The 25645-nt window shown below is 40.0% G+C and overlaps 1 long non-coding RNA gene across 4 annotated transcripts; it reads left to right on the top strand.

Moving 5' to 3' along the window:
* The first annotated feature begins 609 nt into the window (after positions 1–609).
* On the top strand, positions 610–25290 carry LOC123779500 (uncharacterized). Of its 4 annotated transcripts, XR_015720790.1 has the most exons (5): positions 610–691; positions 6712–6813; positions 9488–9595; positions 20999–22977; positions 23248–25290. It is a non-coding gene; the product is annotated as an uncharacterized LOC123779500 (long non-coding RNA). The 4 variants fall into 4 exon arrangements; XR_015720795.1 differs by having other exon boundaries at positions 22895–25290; XR_015720786.1 differs by having other exon boundaries at positions 22483–25290.
* The last annotated feature ends 355 nt before the right edge of the window (positions 25291–25645 follow it).

Raw genomic sequence — 25645 nt, 5'->3', positions numbered from 1 at the left:
CACAAGCTTGGGGAACTACCCCAAGAGACTTGTATTGAATTGGTCTGGGGCACTGGCATGGGCATCAGAATTTTTTTTAATTGGTTGTTGCCATCAGTAATGGTGGAGATGAAGAGAAGATGATGAAAAAATGACTAAGTCAGGAGACAGGTGAAGAGAGCAGATGATGGGGCCCCAGGAGTGAGGAGATGTCAAAGACAGGACAAACCACACACTTCCTAGTTTCCAACTCAAGCAGCTCCCCACCCCTGCTTATGCCTGAGTTTGGGGGCTGGGTTTCCCTGCTTTGCTGCATACCAGACCCCTCAGGACTGCTCAAGGAGGACTCCTGAGGGTGGGGTGCCCTGGCATCTGCGTTCTGCTGCACCTCCTCACTCAGTGGTTCTGGGGTTACAGAAGGTTGAGACGCACTGGCTTAGGCATTAACCCTTCTGCTGGAACACAGCCTCTATTTCTTGGACTTTGCCCTGCACTCGGAGGCTCCTGATGAGTTCCAGCCAGGGAAGACAGAGGCCTGGAGGAGGGCCCGTTCCCACTGGAGAGCCCGTCCAGTGAGACCCTGGCTGCAGTCCCATTGGAGATTAATTAACCTCCTCTCTCTCCCTGCGTGGCCTCCCCGCCTCTCGCCGCTGGCAGAATCCTCCTCCATGCCACCAGCTTCCATCCTGCCTAAACCAGCAACTCTTCCAGGGTAAGCAAGATTTGAGGGAGGACCACAGTCATCCCCTTGCTGCCTGCACCCTGGGGCCCCACATGTCCTCCCTGTGTCCACCTGGGCGGGCCTCTTCCCAGCTGCTCCGCCCACTCTGGAGAAGAGCCATCCAACCTGGGATGTTACAGGATTAAAGATGGCTATTCTGGAGCTGAACTTTAGAGGGCAGTCTGGAAGAAAACGAACCACCAATGGTGGATTGTTGTTGTTGCAGCATTTTCAAACTGATTGTCGCTGGGACCAAAGGAAGGGCTGCATTCGCCTCATACTATAACCTGACCAGCTTGCTGAGTTCTCTTCTTCACTTTAACCATTGCCAAAATAACACTTCTGGTTAGCCAGGTAGTGTTCTCTGTTCTGCCAACAAGAACAGTTTTGTCTCTTCCTTTCCAGTACTTTTGCATTTTATTTCCTCTTTGGGTCACAGGAACATGTATTACAAGAGGTGCAAAAGTGGAAGAGTAGTGTCTCTCCTTCCCGTCTCATCACCAGGTCCCCTCCCTGGGAAGTAGCCAGTGTGGCCAGTTTCTTGTGGACCCTTCAGAGATAGTTCATGCGTGCAGTACACCTACGTGTGTTCTTCCCCTCCTCCCCACAAAAGGAGACTTCCAGGTATTTATAGCCAGGTAACAAAATGCTCCAAACTTAGCGGCATAAAATAACAGCCATTGTATAAAGCCACAGAGTCTGGGTGAGGAGTTTTGCGGGGTTCTGGGGGAATGGTTTTCCTCTGCTCCAACGGTGTCTGGGATCTCAACTGGAAAGCCCCAATGGCTGCGAGCTGGAATTGCTTAGAAGTTTTTTCCCTCACACGTATGGTGACTGTGCACAGTCGGACTGTTGACCATGTGTCCCATACGTGGTCTCTCTGGGTGACTTGGGCTTCCTCACGACATAGAGGCCCCAGTCTCCAAAAGCCAATGCTAGATTGAGGAAGGCAGAAGTTGCACAACCCTTTATATGATAGAAATCACACAGAATCACTATGGTCAAAATGGTCACAAAGCTCTGTTGTATTTCACAAAGTGGAGCATAGACTTCACCTTTTTATGGGAGGAATGTCAAAGAATCTGTGGCTATGTGTTTAAACCACCAGATGTATAATACCATCACATTATTATTCATGTCATTTTGTGTTTGTTTTGGTTTTTGTTTTTGTTTGCTTAATATATCTTGGTGAGCTTTATATACACATTTATCAGAAGCTCACATAAGGCTTCCTTATTCTTTTTTATAGCTACACAATAGTCCATTATAAGAATGTAACGTACTTTGTTCTAACCAATATGGTAGGTGAGAAAGTTCTTCATTCTGGTTTATTTTTTTTATTTTTAGTTGTAAGAAGATACACATGACATAAAATTTACCATCTTAAGCATCTTTAATTGTACAGTTCCGTAAATGTTAAGTACATTCACACTGTTGTACAACAGATCCCCAGAACTCTTTTTGTTTTGCAAAACCAAAACTCCGTACCCATAAAGAACTACTCCCCATTCCCTCCTCCCCCAGCCCCTGGCAACCACTCTTCTACTTTCTGTCTCTGTGAATTTGTCTAGTCTAGGTACTTCATAGAAGTGAAATTGTATGCTATTTGTCTTTTTGTAACTGGCTATTTCACTTAGTATAATGTACTCGGTGTACAGCATCCATGTTGCAGATTGTATCAGAATTTCTGTTCTTTTTAATGCTAAAGAATGTTCTACTGTGTGTATATACCACATTTTGTTTATCCATTCATCCATGGACAACCGAATTGCTGCCAACTTTTGGCTATTGTGAATAATACTACTATAAAGATGGATGTACAAATATCTCTTTGAGACTTGCTTTCAGTTCTTTTGGATATATATCCAAACATGGAAATGCTGGATGAAATGGTAAGTCTACTTTTCAAAGTTTTGGGGAAACCACCCTACCATGGTTTCAGCTGCTGTATCGTCTTACAGTCCCACCAACAGTGCACGAGGGCTCCAATTTCACATCCTCACCAACACTTGCTATTCACTGTTGGCTTTTTTATACAGTAGCCACCTAATAGGTATGAGATGGTATCTCACCGTGGTTTTGATCTGCGTTTCTCTCATGATTTAGTGATGTTGAACATTTTTTGTGTGCTTATTAGCCATTTGTATATCTTCTTTGGAGAAGTGTCTATGCAAGTCCTTTACCCAATTTTTTAAAAGATTTATTTATTTTAGAGAAAGAGAGAGAGAAAGCACAGGAGGGGCAGAAAGACAGGGAAGGAAAGTCTCAAGCAGACTCCACGTTGAGCGCAGGGCTTGACTCAAGGCTTGATCTCATTACACTGAGATCACTATCTGAGCCGAAACCCAGAGTCAGATTCTTAACTGACCGCGCCACCCAGGCACCCCAAACATGACTGATTTTTTTTTAAGATTTATTTATTTATTTGAGGGGGGCAGGGCAGAGCAAGAGAGAGAATCTCAAGCAGACTCCCTGCTGAGTGCAGTCTGACTGCGGTGGGGGGACTCAATCTCAAGGCCACGAGATCATAACCTGAGCTGAAATCAAAGGTAGGACACAACTGACTGAGGCACCCAGGACCTCCCCCCACCTTGCCCATTTTTTAAATCAGGTTGTTTGTTTTGTTTTTGTTGAGTTGTAGGAGTTAAATATATATATTCTGGGTGTTTTATATGTATATATATATATTCTGGATGTTAACCCTTTATCAGATATATGATTTGCAAATATTTCCCCTGTTCTGTAGGTCACCTTTTCACTCTGTTGATTGTGTCCTTTGATTCACAAAAGTTTTTAAGGTTGATGTAATCCAATTCATCTGTTTTTACTTTTGTTGACTGTGTTCTTGGTGTCATACTAAGATATCATTGCCAAATCCATTGTCAAGAGGCTTTTTCCCCTATGCTTTCTTCTAAATTTTAGCTCTTACATTTAGGTTTTTATTGATTTTGAGTTAATTTTGGTGTGTAGTATAAGATAAGAGTGCAGCATCACTCTTTTGCATGTGGATATCCAGTTTTCTCAACACCTTTATTTAAAAGATTATTTTTCCCCTATTCAATAATCTTGGCACCATATATGCAAGAGTTTATTTCTAGGCTTTCTATTCTATTCTGTTGTTCCGTATGTCTGTCTTTGTGCCAGTACCACACTGTTTTGATTACTGTATTTTTATAGTAAGTTTTGAAATCAAGACATGTGAGTCTTCTAACTTAGTTCTTTTTCAAGATTGTTTTGGCTACTCAGGGTCCCTTGAGATTCCATGTGAATTTTAGTATGGATTTTTCTATTTCTGCAAAAACCATTGTTAGGATGTTGATAGGGACTGCATTAAATCTATAGATCGCTTTGGGTAATAGTGATATCTTAATAATATTAAGCTTTCCCATCCATGACCAAGGGATTTTAATTTATGTGTTTGTTTATCTGTGTCTTCTTTATTCTTTCAGCAATTTTTTGTAGCTTTCAGGGTACAAGTATATTTTTTGATGCTATTGTAAGTGAAATTGTTTTCTTAATTTCCTTTTTAGATTATTCATTAATGTATAGAAATGCAAGTGGGTTTTGTGGGTTGATTTTTGTATCCTGCAACTTTGCTGAATTTATTAGTTCCAACTAGGGCTTTTAATGGAATATTTTAAGGTTTTCTACCTTCAAAACAAAACAAAACAAAACAAAAAAACTTTATTTCTCCTGTGTGTCTCTTCTACTCTCAATTTGCTACTACCACACTACCTCACTTCTGACACCAGATATGTGTTTTCCACACACCAAACAATCTTGCAACACCAGCTGTGTGTCTCTCCACAATTTAACTCAATTCTCACACCATCTACCTTAGCATTTCATCTCTTTTATTGCTATTGTAAGTCAAGTCATTTCTTCCGTTGTAACTTTTGATTGTTGTTTATATACATGTAGTTTATTGTGTGTCTGCATATTAATTTTGTACATACCAAATTTATTGAATTCTCTATCATGTATTATAATTTTCCAATAAATTATCTTGAGTTTCCCCAGTAATCAACAATAATGTTTACAAGTAAAAATAATATTACTTTTTTCCCATTTTTAGAGCTCTTATTTCATTCTCCAGTTCAATTATGTTAGCTGATATATCCAGAACAATGTTAAATAATATTACTGATAAGGAGCAGCCTCTCTTCTTCCTAACCATTGTAGAAACATTTTTAGTGCTTCCCCTTCTTAGTGGCAGTATATACATATTTTATCATGTTAAGTAGGAGTCCATCTACTCTTAGTTCATTAAATTATTCTATTAATAACATTGAATTTTATCAAATACCCTTCCAGCATCTACAGGAAATATCTTATAGTCTTCTGAACTTTGGACTTATTAATACACATTAAATTTATTATATTTATTAAACAAACCCCATTTGGTTATGGCTTCCATTTTTTTACGTATGCTTTCTTTTCTATGTATTCATGTTAGGTAGTTAGGTGAATAAAAGTTCATAATTGTTATATCATTATAAACTTTTCTATCCCTTGTAACATTTGTTTTGCCTTATCTTCCATTTTTTTTCTGATGTTAATATCATTAGACATTCTTCCATTTTTGTCAGCATATATTCACCATATCTTCTACCCCTTCATTTTCAATGTCTCTGTCATTTTGTTTCAGCTATCTGCCTTAGAAACAGTATGAAGCTACATTTGGGAGACTTCTTTTCCTCCTGATTTGCTGGGTTTTTTTCATAAGTCAGTTTAACTTATTGGGTTAATTTAACTGGACTGGGTCTTCTTGATTTAATTTCTGATGTTCAAGTGCTTACCTTTAAATTTTAGCTCCAATATATGATCATTATCGTCTTTCCTTTCTTGGCCCATATACGTATAGTGCCTCTCATGAGCACCCACTACACACCTCGGGGACCTTGCTCCATTCATACTTCCTTCCTCCCCCTCTCTCCCCACCTACAATGATACATTTTAGGATTTCAATTCCAGATGGCAAAGCTGTTGTTTTTTTTTTTTCAGTTAACACTTATTTAGACATCAACAATTTCTACTGATTTCTTTACTCATCACTGTTACTTGAATCCTATACCTTTCTCTTGGATTTATTTTCATTGTGTTGGAGTACATCCTCTTGCAGAAAAAACTGAAGGTAATTAATTTAATTATCCTTGGATGCCTGAAATTGTCTTTATATATTTTACCCTCACACTTGAATGATAGCTAGGCTGGTTCAAATCATTTTTTTCTTGGATCTTTGAAGATATTCCAGCATGCAGTGTTGTAGTTGAATCTGACATTTATCTGCTTTCCTTCATGAGTAATCTGTTTTCCTTTTCTCTATCCTTCATGTTCCAAATTTCACCATGGCATATCTATTCATCATATTAAGATTTCTGGTCTGCTTATCATGTGGTGGACCCTTTCAGGATGAAGACTTTTGTTTTTCATCAACTTGAGAAACTTCCTTCTGTACTTATTTCAGTCTTCCTCACTTCTCTTCTCTATTTTTCTTTCTGGAACCTCTATTTGATGGATAGTAAAACTTCTGAATCTACTTTTCATATATCCTAACTTGTATTTCATGCTTTCTCTTTTTTTGCAGTATATTTTAAAGAATTTCTCAATTTGATCTTCCAGCTCATTTACATGCTATTGTTCACCTATGCCCAACCTGTTCATAGCCCATTTATTGAGGATGCCTTTGAGAATTTTATTATTTTTTTATTTCTGAGATCTCAGACTTTCTCTAATAATTCTCTGAGAATATTTATGCTCATTCTAAATGTTTAATCTGTCTGCGCTTCTAGTTCTGTTTCTTTGGGAGCCTGTATTTCTGTTTATTGTACTCTGTGCCTATGTCATTATAGTGGTTTGTCTCAGTGTCCAGTGGTTCTTGGTTGTACACTCATCTTGGATTTGAGATTCTTTGTTATCCGTTATAGTGTGATGTCTCCAGTCATTGTATGGGAGAGATGATAGAGGGTAAGAAACAAACTGATAAACAAACTGATGTCTGTTCTTCCTAGGTGTTGCCTTGCCTCTCCAGCTTGAGTGCCCACATTTGCATGATGGAGGCAGATATCTCTGATGCTGCTGTTTGGCTAAAGGGAGAAGATGGGGTGGGAGGAGTAAGTAACTGGTTGACTTGATTGTTCCTACTGCAACATCTCAGCCCATTACCCTGTCAGTTACCACCACCCCCACATTCACTGTCTTCAAGCTTGAAGCACCTTCAAAGCCCCTCCCACCTTTCATGGTGGTCTCTCCCTCACATGTTTCAGACACTGCTTTCATTCTTCCAACTTCACCATCTTTTTTGCTTTCATCAATTCCTCACAATTTCAGTTCCACTGAGGTTGCCCCTTCTTGTTTGTCAGAACATTTATGGATTATATAAATTTCTTTTTTCTGGTGTTTCTTAAGATTTGGGATAGGAAAAAGTGGCCAGAGTTTTTAGTCTACCATTTTGAACTAATTTCTAAACAGAGTGTTTAAATACTCAGAGCAACCCTGAGCTAAGTGTTAATTATTACTCTCATTTTACAGATGAGAAAACAAGCTCAGAAAAAGATATATAATTTCCTCAAGATTTCACAGCTGGCAAAGAGCAGTATAGGGACTGGAACTCAAGTCCATTCTACATTAGGCCCAGAGCTGAACCAACTTCCCAAGCTGATGAATTGAATGTAACAGAGACCAGTCTTGTGATTTTTTCATGGTGTGGACAAAAAGTCCCACAACCTCTAGGTATTCTGCCTCTGGATCGCATTTGAAGACCACTGCTGTATGCCATGTCTCTGTAACTCTCCTACCCACCACACATTATTTATTCATTAATTGACTATTTACTGAGTACAGCATCTGTTACAAACACTTCTAGGACAAAATAGACATGGTCTTTACTCTCGTGGCTTTCCTGTCTACTAAGCAATCACTCATGTTACAGATGAAGATGCCAAAACCCATAAGGAAAAGGACTTGCTCAAAATAAGTCAGAGGCAGAACTGGCATTAGAATACAGAATTTCCTTAATTCCAGACTGATATTCCCTTTTCCACTGTCTTTTTTTTTTATGTTCAATTAGCCAGAATATAGTATATCACTAGTTTTTGATGTAGTGTTCAACAATTCGTTAGTTGCATATAACACCCAGTGCTCATCACCTCTGTCTTTTTATAATAAGTAACACAAGGATACTTAGGAAAACTAGAAAACAGAAGCGAATAATGAAGGAGGAAGTAAAAGTCACCCACAATCCCCCTTTGCAAAGGTCTTCTAAGACTAACATTTTGGCATTTATACTTCTAGACATCTTTCTTTGCATACATGACTTTTTTTTTTTGCCTAGCAATATTTGTAAGGTCTTAGAACATTTGTTTTATCTTTCAAAAATAGAATCATACTATATATTTCTCTTTGAAAATATACTGTGAAAATATCCCCATGCCAATAAATACCACACTGTCAATCTTACTCACTGTACAATACTCCATTGTATGGATGTTATTACACATTATGTAATCAATACCCTATTGTTGGAAATTAAGTCTGTTTTCCAATTTTTTGTGATTATACATCAACCCTTCAAATAATATTCTCAGATCTCATAATACTAATCTTCAAGACAGACAAACTGTGATCAATAATAGTTTTGCCATCTGTGTGAACTTGGGACAAATTTTAACCTCTTTGATTCTCAGTTTCCTCACCTGCAAAATGAGATAAATGACATATATTGCACATGGTATTTATTATTATTAAATGAGATAAGTTATGTAAAAGATATCACTCTTGGTTCATTGTAGGTGCTAAATTAACAGCTGTTGTATCATGGTGATGATTAGATTTGCCACTTTATCTCCTGAGAGTCCTGCCTAGTGTAAATGGGAACGCAAGGTCCACCTCAAGCATTCCCCCGGAGGAATTAGCTTATTTGAGCCTCATGCCCAAGGGATGTTACAAATTGAGCCAGCTTAAGGCTAAGGAGAATCCACTGTCACTAGCTTTCCTCTGCCACCATCCCCTGGCTGGTCCCACCTCCAAGGAGCAGCTGGACTGGTGGATTTCCAGGAGTGGGCAGTATGGGCACTGCAGGGAAGTGGGCAGTCAGACCCTTCCATTACAGAATGAGTCAGTCACGCCAGGACCAGGATCTTACAAGAGCTAGTTCAAGCCTTAAGCATACTCTCCAGGGAATTCTACACAGAACACATAGGAAGCCCTGTTGGCTGCCCTCGAAGAGCCCATATCCAAGATCAGCCCACTCAATCAGGAGACATCCTTATCCTACAAGAAAAGGTCCTTTTCCTTTTTGTTTTTCATTACCCTCACTTCCTATTCCTCTTTGGTGTGAAAAGCAGAATGGTGGGAGAGAATGTAAAGAGGGAGACGGGGAGGAGAAGAAGAGGAACCAAGGGAACGGTGAGGAGTCTGCCCACCTGGGGGCGAGACAGGGGCGGGAGGCTCCTGAGACAGCCCCGAGCTCAGAATGTACCCACGGGCGCCCTCTCTCATTCCTCCTGTGAACTACATGTTCGAAACATGGTTCTAAGTGATTAGCCACTAATATTAATTGCTAATATTTATGGAGTGCTAATCAAATGCCAGGATGCTGTCAAACTCATTTAATTCTCACTAGAGAATAAATATCATCATTATTCCTGTTTGGCTGATGATTTAACTGAACCAGTGAGAGAGAATCTGAAATTGTGTTGACTTCTAAGTTGTTAGGACATAAATACTTAAGTTGTTTGGACATAACTACTTAATAAATGGAACTATTACATACTTCTTTTGGCCTAGGAAGAGCTGTGAAAAAATTTCTGAGACACTGAAGGCACCAAGAACCAAGAAAGTTTGGGAAGCTCTGCTCTAGCTTAAATTCCTAAAATGCATTTGCTGCCTCAAGGGGTAAGCATGACTGTTTTTTTCAATACATAACTCCAAACTGCCTTCCAGAAGGTTCTCACTTATAATTTAGCCAACAGACTATGAAAGTGAAAGACAGTTTAAGAGTAACATTGATGTACAGACTCTAAATATCTGATTTCTTCCCTCCAGGAGAATGTCTTGGACAAAGAATCCAAAGACTTTCTTGGGCTTACCATTTATGCAAATTATGCATTTTTATTTTTTTAATTGGTCAAATTTAAGGATTTGTTTAAAAAAAAACATTAGGAGGACATGCACAAACACGCCAGCAATTATTTATCTCTGGATGATAAATTTCCAATAATTACTATTTTCTTCTTTAGAACTTTCTGTATAATCTTGATTTTTTTACAATGATTATATACAACTATTTTAATTTTTAAAAAAAACTTAAAAAAACTCTGAATATTTTGGATTAAGTTTGTACCTTAATTCCATTAATAAGAACTAAGGACATGGTACTAAAATATCTACTGCCTGTCATCCTCCTTTTGAGAAATGAAACCCCTGGCCATAAAAATAGCCTTTGCTTGCAATTGGAAGGGAAAGAATTTTAAAAGAAAAAGAAAAGAAAAAGCAGAAGGAAAACTGTCTGTTAGCAAGTCTAAATTCAGACAAATGTCTGAGGGGCTGAAAGATGGAGATGGTCCAGTCCCTGCTCCCCCAGGTTCCCAAACCCTCCATGGGGCAAGGAGGGAGCTGGTGACTTTGTGCAAGGTGCTGATTTTAGATGTGGTTGCAGATTAATTTTAGAAGGTCCTGACATTCAAAGTGAGTCATCCTGGCCTGATTGGAACTAACCCGGCAAGCCCATTTCAAGCTGACTGTCTTCTCAAGTGTCCCAGACCTCTGGGGCTCTGCCAGCTCCTGGAATTGGGAGGCCTTGTTCACATCAGCAAGTGTCATGTCTCCAAAAAGGAGGACCTGGATCACCAACTGAAAGTAGCAGGACCACCTCAAAACACACAAAGGGGGTCCTGGCAGTTCTATTCCCATGAGCAACTCAAAGACAGCTAGCATGATCACACCTGGAAAACTGACCCAAGCTTTCCAGTATACCAGCAGCCACAAAGCACCTACTGTGTGCAAACATGGTGAAGCAATGACACCCAAACCCAATCATCCCTATTCACAAGGGAGCTTATTAAAAATATAAATGCCCAGAAAAAAAGATGATAGATGATAGATAGATAGATAGATAGATAGATGATAGATAGATAGATAGATAGATAGATAGATAGATAATAGACAGATAGATGACAGATAGATAGATAGACAGATAAATGATAGATAGCTGCCAACGACCAGCCCCACATTTACAGATCCTGTACGTCTGAGGAGGGGCCCCAAGGTGTTTGCGAGGTCATCCAGGTCTGGGAAGCACTGCTGTGGGAGACCCAGAACTGAGTGACACACAGCTTCAGCCCTCAAGGCACTCATAGGAACCATAAGGGTGGCCACAGGGTATGGTCTGTGCTAACTGACCAGTCTGGGTCATGTGTCCCACTCCTCACTGGGCTGGGGTCTCATATCAACACATGGGCTGGGAATAGGAGTAGAGTACTTCCCCAGAGGAAACTGGGGTGGTTGTTATGGAAAAGGTGAATGAGCATTGTGTAGGCAAAAAATAGTAAATATCACTCTTGGTCTGCTATACCAGGAGTTTATCAACCCGACCAGCTTCAGCGTCAAAGAATCCAGGCAGCATCATGTAACAGACGTCAGTTGTTTTTCCGCTTCTACCGCTCCCATTCCTCTAAAAACGGCCCCTCTTTCTTTGGAGGACTTTCCCCTCCCCGTATCAGTGTAGTCTGACCCACCTCCCAGCCACAGTAATGAGTTCACAGGTGAGCAGTGGGCCCAGGCTGGGCTAATCAGAGCCCTTCCCAGGAATTTTCTGTACTGGGAGTCAGAAGGAAAGCCCACTCCTCTCAGGTAGCAAATACATGAGGAGGCAATCCTGGAAGTTTCTAGGACCATGCTCTAGAAGAAAGCCAGTATGCCAGAGAAGAGAATGAAGGCAATGTTAAAAGAGATCAGAAGCCACAAAAGAGAGGATGTTATTTAGCACCACATCCCTAGATCCATCAGCCCAGGTACTACTCAAGTTTGTGTTGGGTTTTTGTCACTTACAAGCAAAGAGTTATAACTAATATTCATGTCATATGTTATTTTATCCAAAAAGGGGATAATAACTAGGCTAAGAAATGTTGGGGCCAGAGTCCTCCCACATATAGCCCAGCAGACGTACTTTTCAAGCAGCACTGACCTACTCATAAGCCAAAGTCAGGTTTCATCATTCCAGAAATTCAATTTGAGGGCTGTGGTGAAATCATGATATGCTTCCTGGAGGAGAGGAATTTAAGGCTGGATTTTGAAGAGAGAGACCACAGGGCATTCTCAAAGAAGTACTGCAGGCTGAGGATCTCTTTATTCCAGGAAAGGTTGTAAATACTCATGACTCCATGGGAAGATGTTCAGAGGCACATATACTGTACTCTCACTATTCTTAGCAGCATGCCATGGCTCAGGAAGGGATCAGGATCTCTGTGGCTGCACGTACTGGGGGAAAGATGAACTGGCCCCTCAGCTGTGCTACCCTGCTTAGCTCATGAGCTTAGCAGAATGAATTTGACTCACATTGCTGCTGGGAATTAAAGCTGAGGGGCTCCAGGAGGCCTCTCTTGAGCATGCTTGAGTTGGAAGTGTGCCCAATTGACATGCCTCTTAAAGCCTGAAGGATGGAGCTGATGCGTCCTGACAACTTAGAAGGAAACATGCCCCATGGTCTATACAACACTAACAAGTTAATCTTCATCACAGTAACTTTGCCTGGGATCCTGGACTCACCTCACTTCCAACGTGGGTTATAGGATTCTTCGCCCATTTATAATTGGGTTATTTGTCTTTTTATTACTGAGTTGTAAGAGTTCTTTTTATATTCTAGATACAATTTTCTTGTTAAATATACGACTTACAAATATTTCTTCTCATTCTGTGGGTTGGCTTTTTTTTTTTTTAAGCATTCTCTACACTTAACATGGGTCTCAAACTCACAACCTTGAGATCAAGAGTTGCATGCTCTACCAACTGAGCCAGACAGGTGCCCCAGCTTTTACTTTCTCGATGGTGCTCTTTGAAGCACAGAAGTGTTTAATTTTGATGAAGTTTAATTTATTTACTTTTTATTTTGTTTTGTGTGCTTTTGATGTCATATTTAAGAAACCATTACCAAATCCAAAGTTATAAATGTTACCTTATGCTTTCTTCTAAAATGTTCATAGCTTTCACTTTTACATTAGGTCTTTAAACAATTTTGAGTTAACTTTTACATGTGGTATGAGGTTGGGGTCCAATTTCTTTCATTTGTGTGTGGATATCCAGTTGTCTTAGCATATTTGTGGAAAGGACTCGTTTTTGCCCATTGAATTAGTTTGATACCTTTGTCAATAATCAACTAACTGTAAATGTGAGAGTTAATTTCCAGACTCTCATCTATTCCATTGATCTATATGTTTCTCCTTATGCCCATACCACACTGTCTTGATCACTGTAGCTCTGTCATAAGTTTTGAAATTATTGGGAGATGTGAGTTGTCTGACATTGTTCCCCTTTAAAGATTATTTTGGCTATTCTAGGTACCTTGGGCTTCGCACATGAGTTTTAGGATCAGCTTGGTAATTACTGTGAAAAATCCAGCTCAAACTCTGATAAGGACTGTGTTGAATCTGTAGATCTATTTGGAGGGTATTGCTTTCTGATCCGTGAATGTGGGTTGTGTTTCCATTTAAGTTTTATGTAATTTCTTTCAATGGTATTTTGTGGTTTTCCATGTGCAAGGCTTACACTCCTTTTGTTAAATTTATTCCAGAGTATTTTATTCCTCTTAATGCTGCTATAAGTAGAATTGTTTTCTTACTTTGTGTTGTATTTTTCTTTCCTAATGTATGGAAATATACCTGGTTTGGTTTTTTTATATTATGCTGGTATCCTGCAACCTTGATGAACTCATATATTAGCTCTAACAATTTTTTGTGGATTCCTTAGAATTCGTTTTTTATAAGGTTATGTTATCTGTGAACTGAGAAACTTTTATTTCTTCCTTTCCAATCTGGATTCCATTTATTTCCTTTTCTTGCCTGACTTCCCTGGCTAGAATCTCCATTACAATATTGAATAGAAATAGTGAAAGCAGACATCCTTGTCTTGTTCCTGATCCTAGGGAAAATACATCCAATCTTTCACTATTGAGGATGATGTTAGCTGTAGATTTGGGTTTGTTCGTTTTTTTGTTTGTTGGGTTTTGTTTCGTAGCTGTCTTTACTAAGTTGAGGAAGTTCCCTTCTACTCCTAGTTTGTTAAATGCCTTATAATGAAAAGGGGTTGAATTTTGTTAAATGGTTTTTCTGCTGTCTGATCTATTGACAGCTGATAAATAAACATGTAGTGGTTGTTTTCCATCTATTGATATGTTGTATTACATTAATTATTCTTTGGATCTTAAATGAAGCTTGCATTCTGGGGACAAATCTCACTTGGTCAAAGTATATAAATATTTTTAGGAATTGCTCGATTTGGATTGTTAGTATTTTGTTGAGGAATTTTGCATTTATAATCATAAAAGATAATGTCTGTAGTTTTCTTTTTTCGTGACGTCCTTGTCATGTTTTAATATCAGAATAATACTGACTTTATAGGGGCATCTGGGTGGCTCAGTTGGTTAAGCATCTGACTTTTGATTTCAGCTCAGGTCATGATCTCAGTGTTGTGAGATCAAGCCCTGCATAGGGCTCCGCACTGGGTGTGGAGTTTGCTTCAGATTCTGTCTCTCCCTCTCCCTCTGCACCCTCCCCCACCCTCTTTCCTTCTCTAAAAAATATATGTATTGATTTATAGAATGCTTTGTTCCTTTCTATTCCATCTTTTTGAAGGGTTTGTAAAGAATTGATATTAATTCTTCTTTAAATGTTTGGTGGGATTTACCAATAAAGCAATCTGGGCCTGGGTTTTTCTGTGTGAATAGTTTGGGTTTTTTTATTACGAATTCAGCCTCTTTTCTTGTTTTAAGTCTATTTAGATTTTCTATTTCCTTTTGAGTCAGTTTTGGTTGTTTGTATCTTTCTAAAAATTTATCCATTTCATCTGTTATCTAATTTATTAACATACAATTATTCATAATATTCCTCTATAGTCCTTTTTATGTCTGTCAGTAATAATATCCCCTATTTCATTTATGATTTTAGTTATTTGAATTTTCTCTCTTTTTTCTTGATCAAGGTAGGTAGATTTGTCCATTTTGATGATCTTTCTAACTTTTGATTGTATTGATTTTTCTCTATTATTTTTCTGTTCCCTGCATCATTTATATTCACTCTGTTCTTTATTAATCACCTTCCTTTGCTTGCTTTAGGTTTAGTTTGTTCTTTTTCTAGTGTCTTAAAGTGGAAGATTAGGTTATTTGATTTTAGATCTTTTTTTTTTTAACATAGGTGTTTACAGCTGTAAATTCCCCCCTGAGCTGTTTTAGCTGCATCTTATAAGTTTGGTATGTTGTATCTTCATTTATCTCAAAGTATTTTCTAATTTCACTTGTGATTTCTTCTTAGATCCATTGGGTATTTAGAAATATATTGTTAATTTCTACATATTTATGAGTTTCTCAAATTTCTTCCAGTTATTGATTTGCAACTGTATACCATACCATTGTGGTGAGAGGATATACTTGGTATTATTTCAACCTTTAAAAATTTATTTTGGTTTGTTTTATGGCCTAGCATTTGGTCTATTCAGAATGTTGTATGCGCTCTTGAAAAGAATGCATATTCTACTGTTGCTGGGTGGGAAGTTCTATAGATGTCTGTTAGTTCTACTTGGTTTATAATGATACTCAGGTCTTTTATTTGATGATTTTTTGCATCATCCTATCCATTATTGAGTTTTGTATATGAAGTCTCCCAATTATTACTGTTGAATTGTCTATTTCTTCCCTCAATTATGTCTTGCTTCATGTATTTTATGGCTTTGCTGTTAGTTGCATGTATGTTTAAAATTGATACATCTTACTGATGAGTTGACCCTTTTATCATTATAAAATGACCCTCCTTGTCTCTAGTAATATTTTTTTTAAGATTTTATTTATTTATTTGACAGACAGAGAGACAGCCAGTGAGAAAGGGAACACAAGCAGGGGGAGTGGGAGAGGAAGAAGCAGGCTCCTAGCAGAGGAGCCCGATGTGGGGCTCGATCCCAGAATGCCGGAATCACGCCCTGAGCCGAAGGCAGATGCTTAACCACTGAGCCACCCAGGTGTTCCTCTAGTAATATTTTTTAAAGTATGTTTTGCCCAGTGAATATAGCCACTCCATCTTTCTTATCTTTGATGTTTTCATCACGTATCTTTTTTCTATTCCTTTACTCTTTTTAAAAAGATTTATTTATTTATTTGAGAGATAGAGAGCATGAGTGAGGGGAGGGGCAGAGGGAGAGTGAGAGAGAGAGAATCTCAAGCAGACTCCACACTGAGCACAGAGCCCTACACCGGGCTTGATCTCACAACCCTGAAATCATGACCTGAGCCAAAACCAAGAATTGGACACTTAACCAACTGGGTCACCCAGGCACCCCATCCATTCTTTTACTTTTAATCAATTTGTATCTTTGGATCTAAAACATGTCTCCTATAGACAGCATATAGTTGAATATTGTGTTTTGTTTTGTTTGATCCAGCCCCCAAATCTCTGCCTTTTGATTGGATTGCTTAATTCATTTACATTTAATGTGATCACTAATATGGTTGGAATTATGTCTACCCTTTTATTTTTTGTTTTCTGTATTTCTTATATGTTTTTGTTGCTCTATTCCTCTGCCACTACCTTCTTTTGTATTAAATAGATATTTCCTAATGTATCATTTCTATTTTCATAGTGTTTCTTTTACTATATACTTTCCAAGTTCTTTCTCAGTGGTTACTCAGGGGGTTACGATTAACATGTTGATTTATATCAATCTGGTTCAGATTAATACCAAGTTAGCTTCATAGTATATAAAACATTGCTCCTATAAAGCTCCATTCCCTTCCTTCTGCTTTGTGGCTTTATTTTCATACAAATTTCATCTTTATACATTTTGTGGCCATTGACACAGATTTCTAATTAGTGCTTTATGCAGTTGTTTTTTAGGTCAGATTAAAAAAAGACATTTATAATCTCTTTTATATGCATCTATTAGTTACTTTACCTGTGATTTTTGTTTCTTCATACAGATTCAAGTTGCTGCCTGGTGTTTCCTTTATTTCAGCTTAAAGGACCCCCATTAATATATCCTGTGAGGCAGATCTCCTAATGATGAATTCTCTTGGTATTTGTTTATATGGAAATATCTTAATTTCTTCATCTTTGAAGAACAAATTTGCTGAATATAGAAACTTGGTTTGACAGGGTTTTTTTTTTTCTTTCACAACTTCAAATAGATCATGCCACAGTTTCCTGACCCCCATTGTTTCTACTGAGAAATCAGCTTTGAATCTTATTGAGGATCACTTATAGATGATGAGTCACTTCTCTCTTACTGCTTTCAAGATTTTCTTCCTGGTTTGCAAGTTTGATTATGATGTTTATAGGTGTGGTTCTCTTTGAATTCAGCATACTTGAAGTTTGTTGACCACTTGGAAATTTGTTGAGCACTCATAAATCTAGATCTATATTATTTATATATATTTGATGTAAAATATGAAATGATTTTTTTTACCAGATTTTTAAGTTTTCTTCCAATATATCTTCAAGTATTTTTTCTGCCCCTTTTCCTCTCTCCTCTCCTGCTGAGATTCCCATTATGCATATGTTGGTATGTTTGATGGTGCCCACAGGACTCTGAGAATCTGTTAATGTTTCCTCATTCTTTTTTTTTCCTGTTTCTCAGGCTGGATAATCTCAGTTGAGTTATCTTCAAATTCATTGGCTTTTTTCTTCTGTCTGCTCGAAAATGGTGTTGAGCATTTCTGGTGAAGTTTTCATTTCAGTTATTGCAATTTTCAACTGCAGAATTTATATATATACATGGCCATGTCATATTAAAAGAAAATAAGAGAATGATGATGGCACAACGAATATAGAACACCAAAAAAGAGGTGGAAATTATACATATGTTTTCTTTTAGTATGACATGTTTTCTAATTATTTGAACATATTTAGAATAGTTGAAGTCTTTGACTAGTAAGTCCAACATCTGGACTTCCTCAGGGATAGTTTTTGGTTCCTTTTCTTTTTCCTGTGACTAGGTCATGCTTTCTTATTTCTTTCCATGTCTCACAATTTTTTGTTGGAAACTGAATATTTCAAATAATATGTTATGGCAATTCTGAAAATCAGATTCTCCCTCTCCCCAGGGTTTTTTGTTTTTGCTGTTTGTTGTAGTTGGTTTTTGTTTTGTTTTAGTGCCTTTTTTGAACTAATCCTGCATAGTAGGTATTCTTTGTCATATATGGACACTGAAGTTTCTGTTCAGTTAGTCTGGTGGTCCATTAATGGTTGGAGAGAAATTGCCTTAAAGATCTGGAACCAGTAAGTTCCCAGCCTTTGCTGAGGGGCTCTGTATGTGTTGGACATGCCTTCAATACCTAGCCAGGCAGTTTACAACTCAGCCAGGCAGTTGTACAACTCAACTCTTAAAGCTTTTACTTCCTGCTTGCAGAGACTCAAGATCAGCAAGAGGTGAGAGCTTAGAGCCTTTTCAAGTCTTTCCTAAGTGTGCATATAGCCCTTAATATGCTCACAACCCTACACATGGCCTTCTAGATTTCCAGGAATATTTTAGAGATTTTCAATATCTCATGGACATTATATTCCCCAGATTTTCCTCTTAAACTTCTTAATTAATCTATTATTTGACCCAATAGTAATCAATTGCCTGTAATTGTTTTTTTTTAATATTTATTTATTTATTTGAGAGAGCACAGGCACAAATGGGGAGAAGGGTAGAGGGCAAGGGAGAGAGAGAATCCCAAGCAGACTCCCCACTGATGCAGGGTTCAATCCTACAACCCATGAGATCATGACCTGAGCCAAAATAACAAGTCTGGTGCTTAGCCCACTGAGCCACCCAGATACCTTGCCTGTAACTGTTTTTAAAAATGCTCCCCCGGAAAGGATTTTCACACTGTGTGTGCTCAGAGTCAGGTCAAATACAGACAGCCTAATAAATGAGGTCTTCCAAGGAACTACCAGCATGTCAAATTATGACAGTTTTCTGGTAATGTGTCTTTGGAAGTGCTCCAGGTCAGTTCTGCTCCACTAGGTGGCTGCCAGGCTGCTGATTTTCACGGCAAATGTGGGTTGCTATTTTTCAAGGCTATCCTGGGGGTGGGATTAGGGCACAATAAAATGCCACAAGCTTACCATTCTTACCAAGATTCAGACATTTGTCTTAAACGCTCCCCAAATTTCTGCAAGCTTGTAGTTAATTTCCAGAATTCTAAAAAAGCTGATTCTGACCAATTTGCCAATTTTCTCACTGCTTTTATAGAGAGAAATGTCAGAGGTCTTTATTTCACCATTTTTACCAACATCCACTTCATACTTTACATTCAACTCCATGATATAGCCAAATGTTTTTTTTCCCAAGTGTCTTAATATAACATTATCTGATTTTAAATTATTTAACATGGAATGAAATCAACTCTCTGGAAAGACACACTGAGTAGTCTATTCTGGGACTTCACACCCACCAGCATACTGCTAAGAAGTATAGCGCATTATAATGTTCTAATTATGTGTTGTCTGCTGTACCAGACTGTAACCTCCCTGGGTGCAGAACCAAGTAGCTTTCATTTCTGTCAACCATGCTTGGCACAATAACTTGAAATAAGGTGATTATAAATGTGGACACAAGGGGCACCTGCTTGGCACAGTCGGTTAAGTGTCCAACTCTTGATTTTGGCTCAGGTCTTAATCTCAGGGTTGTGAAATCGAACCCCGCATAGGGTTCCATGGTCAGCATGGAGTCTGCTTGGGATTCTTTCTCTCCCTTTTCCTCTGCCCCTCCTCCCACTCACTCATGCACTCTCACTCTCTCTCAAATAAATAAACAAAATCTTATTTAAAAAATAAATGAAAATGAAAATAAATGTGGAGCCAAAATTAATAGCCCATGTTCTTATTTATCTGAAGATCCCAACATTGGGCAATATAGCCCAATAACCCCCGGGGAAATGCCCTGTTAACCCCAATAGACTGAGCTCAGTATTTACTTCAAGCTCTGATATAAACCTTGGTCATTCCCAAACTGTATGTTCTCTGCTATGGGCTCTAAAAGGTTTCCTGGTGGGAATTACCATCTTTAAATTCTCAGTTAGAAGTCTCTGATACCGGGGCACCTGGGTAGCGCAGTCGTTAAGCGTCTGCCTTCGGCTCAGGGCGTGATCCTGCCATTCTGGGATCGAGTCCCACATCAGGCTCCTCCGCTGGGAGCCTGCTTCTTCCTCTCCCACTCCCCTGCTGTGTTCCCTCTCTCGCTGGCTGTCTCTCTGTCACATAAATAAATAAAATCTTAAAAAGAAAAAAAAAGTATCTGATACCACCAAAAGGGAGATATTTCTTTCAAAATGAATAAAATCAAGTAGGATATAAGATGTTCTATATTGCTATATATAATTATAATATATAATATTATATATACATATAATATTCAGCAACATATATACATATATATACAGAATTCTTTCACCAGTCATTTCAAAGGCATGACTAAATAATCACACTCTCTTGGCCTCTGTACTGAACATTTGATATTTAGGGATACTCAGCCAGGGGAGCAGTCTTCTTATCTGTCTGGTGGAAGCCAGGCTCTGCCTCCCACTGTGTGGCTGGAGGAGGCCAAGCGCTCTCCCACCTCACTCCCCAGTAGCCAGGAAAGGTTACACGACTCGGGCTCAGCTGACTGAATGCTTCTGCTGGGGTCACTGAGCCAGCGAGATCATCTATTCCAGCAGAGGCGCTGAGGACCCAGGGAGCAAGGCACCATCTCCAGATGGCTTCTGGGACAAAGCCTGGGCAGTGATTAGGCTTCCCTTTGTTCCTGCCCACTCTGCCACTACCTCCCTGGTCTGCCTCTGCAATCCACAGTGCTCTCCAAACACACCCCTGCTCTGCATCAGCAGCCAGAATCAAGTGCACTACGTTCCCCTCTTGGACCTTTGGCCATTCCCCATTTTTATTATTAACAATCTTGTACATTTCCTTAACAATTAAGAACTCAGAATCCACCGGCATAGGATTTATGATCCTGAGTCCAAGCGGTAGCCTTTCGAAGCTTCCAGAAGGTGAGCTTATGACTAGTTTCTTTTTTTTTTTTTAATATTATTTATTTATTTATTTATTTACTTGACAGAGACAGCCAGCGAGAGAGGAAACACAAGCAGGGGGAGTGGGAGAGGAAGAAGCAGGCTCCCAGTGGAGGAGCCCGACGTGGGGCTCGATCCCAGAACGCTGGGATCACACCCTGAGCCGAAGGCAGACGCCCAACGACTGCGCCACCCAGGCGCCCCTCATGACTAGTTTCTGTTTATGAACTCCAATGCACACATATATCCTCTGGATCCCAAAAGCTTTTTCAGGACCCCCAGATGCTGAACTAACCAGTCCCTGCATGTATGGAATCCTCCCGCTCCTCCTCCACAGCTCAGGTCTCCTGGAGGCCTCACAGACACGACCACACTTGTGCACACCTGATACTCCTTGTGCTGCCAAGGTGGTAGGACCCTGAGGGACCCTCAGGGTACCCACACTGCTTTCTCAGATACATTAAGAAGCGTCTCCCTCTGGGCTGACCAGGGGATCCTCCAAAGAGGGAAAGGAGCTGATGATGGGGAAAATGAGCTCTTTCATGGTCCTGTCCCCACTGCCCACTGGGGTCTAGGTCAGGGGCAGGTCAGCCCAGCGAGGACTGGGAAGGGAGGCCCAGGAGCCGAGTCCCTCGAGGCCTTGCTGGGAACTTGGAGGAGTTCCCAGGGGCTTCTCCTGTGTGTAGAGGTCAGAGGTCTTGGTTGCTGGAGAGGGAGGTAAGGAGCAGAGGCTGGGAGAGCTCCTGTCACCAAGATTCCAGGTAAAAGGCACTGCTTTTGCATGGATAGCTTTTATGTTTCCAAATGGAGCTTTTCTGTTTCATTCTCAGCTTTTGCCTTAACAGTCACAGAGACACGTTCTAGAAATCGTATACAAAACTCCAAAGTAGAAGAACAGGAAAGAACCACAAGGCACTCAAACATATTTCATGAATTAATACAATTTTCTTTACAAGTTCAATATTGAAATACTTACCTATTGTGCTGCTAAGGTCATGGGGATCTGGGGCCCCTCGGTGGGAGGCCTGGAATGGGGCTGCAAGGGGACCCAGCTCGGCTGGGCCCAGACTCCTGACCACAGGCACTGGGGGATAATCCAGATGTGTTGTTTTCAGCTGTTAAATTTGACTTAATTCGTAATGCAGCAATGCATAACTAAGACAGAGATCCTCTCTATTATGACCCTCATGCAAAAAACATACTTTCTTTTTTAATTCTTTCCATTGTCAAATTAGTATACACTCTTTAAGACAATTTTAGGAGAAAAGACAAATTAAAATCACCATGTTTGTCACCACGCAACTGCCATCATATTAATCGTCTGGTTCTATTTATTTTTTTCTACTTAGAAGGTATTTTGCCTGGTTACCAACATTCAGTAAATATTACTTAACACTTTGGGGTTTGTTATTAACATGCATCTTTATTAATTTTATTCTAAATGCATATATGAGGTGTTCTGAATCTGAAACAGATTTCTTGTTAATGATCTTACAGTAAATAACAAGCCTGTGGCCCCTCTTTGCTCCAGCCAGGTGACATGACGAGAGCCGGATGGAAGGCCTCCAGGGAGCAGAGGAGGCCACTTGGCTGACAGATGGAGAATGATGGATCTATAGGCCCTCTTCTCCTGCAAGGAGGGAAAATACCCTTGCCCCTCAGAGACTGTGTGGCAGGCAGCTTGGATCCTTACTCTTACTTTCTGGAAATATGTACTATATACTATATTCTTACAGTATATGGTAAATATACAGTAAATACCCCATATACAGCATACTGTAAACAAAGTAAGCTAGAGAATAGAAAATGTACTAACAAAATCATAAGGAGGAGAAAATACATTTATAGAACTGTACTAAGTTTCTCAGAAGAAAATCCACATGTTAGTGGACCCACATAGTCCACACCCATGTTTTTCAAGAGCCAACTGTTTACCCCTCCAGGGCAGATAACCTAGAGTCAGCTGTCTCCAAGCCCAGGCCTCACTCCTGGCTGAAATGTCAACACATACACCCAGCTTAGAGAGGTAAGCCTCTCTAGAGTTGTCTCACTATCTTCACGATTGTAAATTAGCATCTAATGCTTGTTTTTAGCCCAGTATTATAGACAGACTTCTTGCCCACCCTCTAAATTCCTGTGTTAAAGTTCTAACTCATAACGTGATGATATTTGGTGATGGGGTCTTGGGAAGGTGGTTAGGGCCAGATGAGCTTGCTGGGGTGGGGCCCCATGATGGCATTAGTGTCTGTATAAGAAGAGACACCAGCAAGCTTGCTCACTCCCTCTGTCCTCCCAGGAGGCAGCCGTCTGCAAGGAAGAAGGGAGCCCTGGCCAGAGAGTGAATCAGCCAGCACCTGGATCTCTAACTCCCAGCTACCAGAACTGTGAGAAATACATTTCTGTTGTTTAAACCACCCAGCCTGTGGTGTTCTGTTACAGCAGCCCGAGCCCGCTAAGACAACCAAATTCCAAGTTTCAGCAGAATTTGTTCAGAAAGCCTGCAGAAACCCTAAAGTGTTTTCTCTACACTCCACAACATTATAAAATAATGCTACTTTTCTTACAAGCCCACACAGCTATTGAGAAACTTGGTCTTCAAGATTTAATATATTCTTTGGTATTGATCACAGAAAGACAAACATAATCAATGAAAGTGTTAGCCAAATTTCAACTACAGTTCTGGCTTACTAATCTATATAAGTAACTACATAGAAACATACTGCTTTTTTTTTTTAATTGCATAACCACATATGAAGTACATATCTCTGGTTTCCACCTGGATCTCAAAATATCTTCCCTGGTTTTCCTACTGAATAATCAATAATGAAGAATAAGCAAACAAACAAACAAACCAAACCAGGTTCTCGCCCTGGCCATGCATTAGAACCACCAGGGATGGTTTTTAGACATGCAGCCCCGAGTTGCTCTCTGGAGGGCACAAGACACTTGCAAAAAAAGAAATTACAAGCACCACCAGGAACAAAAATCGCCTTGCTCTCATTGGCCCCTTCTGCCCCTTCACAGCCACAGAAATGTGCTCAGGAGGGAGACTCAGAGATGGGTGGAGGAGCCTGCAGGGCTCAAGGCCTCGAGCCCTGTGCTTGGACAGAGAGTGCCCAGGGCTAGAGAGCAGGGAGGCTGCCCTGAGGTGGGGAATGGAATTAGAATCACTCCCACTTGCATGACTTGCCAAGATTCCCTTGGGAAGAAGCAGGGCCAAAGAGAAGAAGGTTCTTGGACTTTTTGGGAGACCTCTCTCAGAGTGAGAAGAACAGGCAGACCCCCAGCGGAGGGCTGAAGGGCAGAACTGCATGAACAGCACCTTGCCCAGAGTGGCTCCAAAATTCTGTAGCAGAACCAAGGCATCTGCCCTCGGGCCCCATCTGTTCCTGGTCCAAGATCCCATCCCCCTTTGATTCCAATACCCCCCGGGAGGAGCCAGCACCCCAGTCCCTCCAGGGCCTCTGAGAGCCCACCTCCCTCCCCTTTCCTCCTCGAACCATTCTGGAAGCCACCTGACAATGTCCAAGACTTCATGGTCCAAGGTCACGGTGCTCTGTCTTGATTGTTTTAAGCAGAAGCCAGGGAAGGGAAGAGATACCCATGGGTTTCCACCCTTTATAGTTAGGTTGCCCTTCTGCTCTTGGCCTAACAGCCCTGTAGTTAGTTCTCTTGTTGCAGGATTTGTAAATACTTTAGATATTTAAAAAATACCAATGCCTGGGCACTGCCCCACCTCCAGGGAGTATCTCTCAGGCTCTGGGCATTAATGACATGTACCCCCATGACAAGTACCTTTGTCCAGACTCTGTTCCCTAACCTTGTGTCACAGAGATGCCAAGCACTCAGTCAACAAGCACTAATGGAACTTCTGCTGGGTGCCCAGCCCACGGGGACTTGGAGCCGTGCTAAGAGAGAAGGAGATAACATACCCACCACTGGCTTGAAGATGCTTCCATCTACAGGTGTTCAAAGTATAGTCCAGGCAGGCTGGAAATCCCACAAGACCTTTATGGGAGTTCAAGAGGTCAAAATTATCTTATCAGCATTTGCCCTGACAGTCACAAGCATTGGTGGGTAAAGCTACGGGGCCTTTGCACGACACACGCAATGGTTCCAAACTGTAGTCATTTGCTTCTCCATCACACACACTCGCAAATTCTTAAAAGTACCCATTCTCCTTAAGATTGTCCTTGAAGAAGCAGTAAAATGTACTAACTGTATTAAATGCAAGCTGGCATAGAACACTTGTAGTGCACACACGAGGGGCACGGTTGTCCCAAGGAAAGCACCTGTGGAATTGTGTGCCTTGCAAGTCGATCTGCCCACTTTTTTTTTTTTTTTTTTTTTTTTGCAGAGAGTACCATTTTTACTTGAGGGAATGAAATCTCATTTTACTTGAAAGAATGACAAACAAACAATGGTTATTCAGACTTGGGTATTTGACAGACGTTTCTTGGAAAATGAACAAAGTGAGCCTGTCATTTCAAGGGAAACAATGACAGTATTTGTTGCCAATGATAAAATTTGAGCATTCAAGCAAAAATCAGAATTCTGCAAAACTGTAACAGCCATCCTAAGCTTGAAGACTTTTCTGATGAGATCCGTGGCCGTGTTATCAAATTTGATTTTTTGATATTGTATGATGGTGAAAAGGGCCAACAATGGGGAAACACTGTGAAGCTCTGTGAATC

Source organism: Ursus americanus, chromosome 1 (assembly GCF_024610735.1).
Source record: "Ursus americanus isolate L20-20 chromosome 1, mUrsAme1.1.p, whole genome shotgun sequence".
Classification (NCBI taxonomy): Eukaryota; Metazoa; Chordata; class Mammalia; order Carnivora; family Ursidae; genus Ursus; species Ursus americanus.
Note: the sequence above shows the minus strand (reverse complement) of the source record. Positions and strands in the feature narration are given on the sequence as shown.